The sequence below is a fragment of the Pteropus vampyrus genome, unplaced genomic scaffold (assembly GCF_000151845.1).
Source record: "Pteropus vampyrus isolate Shadow unplaced genomic scaffold, Pvam_2.0 Scaffold141, whole genome shotgun sequence".
NCBI classification, from domain to species: Eukaryota; Metazoa; Chordata; class Mammalia; order Chiroptera; family Pteropodidae; genus Pteropus; species Pteropus vampyrus.
Window position 1 is genome coordinate 2723373 of NW_011888922.1, and position 2551 is coordinate 2725923.

The window sequence follows — 2551 nt, forward strand, 5'->3', positions numbered from 1 at the left end:
TTATAACTGTGTATGTACTTTAATAACAGCTTCAAGACTGATTAAATAAAAACTGAATGAAAGAGAGATTAGAGCTGGAAATTTTAACATTCCTCTCTCAGTACCTTAAAGAGCAACTAAATACAAAAAAATATAATCAGAAAGGATGTAGGTGTCTGAAAAACTACCTTGACCTGACTGACATAAAACAGTATGCCCAACAACTGCAGTATATACAATATTTTCAAATGTACGCGACATGGCATATTTGCCAAAATAGACCACATGACAAGCCATAAAACACGTTTCAGTAAATAAATTTCAAATGACTGAAATCTTACAGGGTATGTCCTGTGATGACAAAATTAAATAAGAAATGAACATTGATATCTAGCTCAACTGCTAAATGTTGGAAATTAATGTATTTCTAAATATCCTGTTGATCAAGGGATAAATCACAAGGGAAATGAGAAAATATTTTAAATTAAAGGATAATGTATATACATCAGAATTTTTGGAATACAGCTAAAGCAGGACTTAGAGGGGAATTTGTTACTTTAAAAGTTAGAAGGAAGAAAGGTTTAATATTAAGTTTCTACCTTAAGAATCTAAAAAAAAGTAAATTTTTCCTAAGGAAAAGGAAGGAAGTAATAAAGATATCAGCAATCAATGAAATTGAAAAGACATAAACAATAGAGAATGAAAAGTTGTTTCTTTGAAAAAAAATAAATTGATAAGCTCTTAGCAAGATGAGACAGAGAGGGAGGGAGGATGGGAGAAAAGGAAAGAGAGAGAAATTGCCAATATGATGAATAATGAATGAAACAGGGAATGTCTCTATATCCTAGATGTAAAAAGGAAAATTATGAACATTTTTATGCCATTAAATTTGACAAATGAAGTAGACAAATTCCTTGAAATACACAACTTGCCAGAACAGAGAGAAGAAATAGAAAATTTTAATAGCCCACTATCACAATCAATTTGTATATCAAGAAACATCACCACAAGAAAAGTTCAAGCCCAAAGAGTTTCATTGGTTAATCAAATATTTAAGAATAAATATTTAAGGTGTTTTCTTGGCTTTGTATGTTATACAGTTTTTAATTTGTCTTAAGTAAGAGTCAAGCTCCATTACTAGAAGTATCCATCTATTTTTCCTATCAGTCAGAAAAAAATTAATTTTTTGAGCACTGACTATTTGATAGACACTTCTGAGCACTTTGTGTGTAGTAGTAAGCAAGACAAAGTCTCTGACCTTAAAAAGCCCCCATTCTAATAGAGGATGTGTTCATTTTCCTATTCAAACTGATTTGGAAGCAATAGTTGTGAAATGCATGAACTTTAAGTAAATGTTAGTCACTGTCTTTTGAAGGTTTTCATGGGGAGCTAGAACCTCACACAATAGACTCTTAAACTCTAGCACTATGCTGAATTGGAGGACCATGATAAAGTCTGCACAAAGTTTGGGGCAGGGCAAGAACTAGAGGGCAAGAATATGAGATGGTAAGTGAGGGACTAACATTTTAAAGATTTCACCGCATGAATGGTTAAGATGGGAAAAGTGACATTTGAGGCATCTGCGTTTTTGTCTTTTCTGTCCCACAGATACTGAGAGTATAGGCCTCGAAATGGGAAAAAGTGAGAATCAAAAAGCTTCGAATTTATCCATTGAGCCTGCCCCCAGAGTTTCGGAAAGCCCTTGGACTCTGAAAGCCATCTACCCACCTTTACCCAACAGCATTAGCAACTACCCAGGCCCTCGCCAGTTTCTAGTAGCCCCCAAGAAGATAGACAGTAAACCAGAGCCAGACAGTGAACCCCTAAAATCACTGATGCCTGCAAAGGATGATGTTAGACAACTAATACCCTCCGAGGCCTTGGAACCCATCCTAGCACCCACCTGGGAGGCCACCAGAGAACCCACCCTTCAAACTGCATTGCCTGCTTTGACGGAAAATGAAGCAACAATTTCCTCCATAGAGGTCCTTCATCCTGAAACACAACACCAAAGTACTTCCACTATTGAATCCTTCCCAAGAAACACAGTTTCCACCACATCTGACATGTCCTTATCCTCCTCTGGGTTCTCCTCAAAGAAAAATTAATTGCAACTTGCCCCCTTCATCCTCTTCTCTGTGCTTAAGGTTGGTGATGGTGGGAAGTGATCAAGAAAGGAGTACGGAAGATCCGTTGAGGCTCTCAGGAGAACCATTCTGGACTAGTCTCCCTATTATAAAGAATGTACCTCCAGGAGGTGCGCAAGGGGGAAACAATTATGGTCCTAGAGCTGGAGCTGGTGGTTCTCTGGGTGACACAGGGTTTGTCTCTTCCTAACCATTCGTAGTATTCCCTGCTAATGGAATGGCTGTGGTGAACATCAGCATGTAAATAAAGGCAACCTTTCAGGAATGCAGAAAGTAAATGGTGTCTTCTTTGGACCTCTATGTGATCGCTCGGGTGGACAAAGACTAGGGGATGAATGCAAAAATGATGCCATCATGAGTCAGAAAATGAGAGGTGTCATGGGCACGAGTCAGGGGCAAAGATCTCACCCACATGCACATTCTAG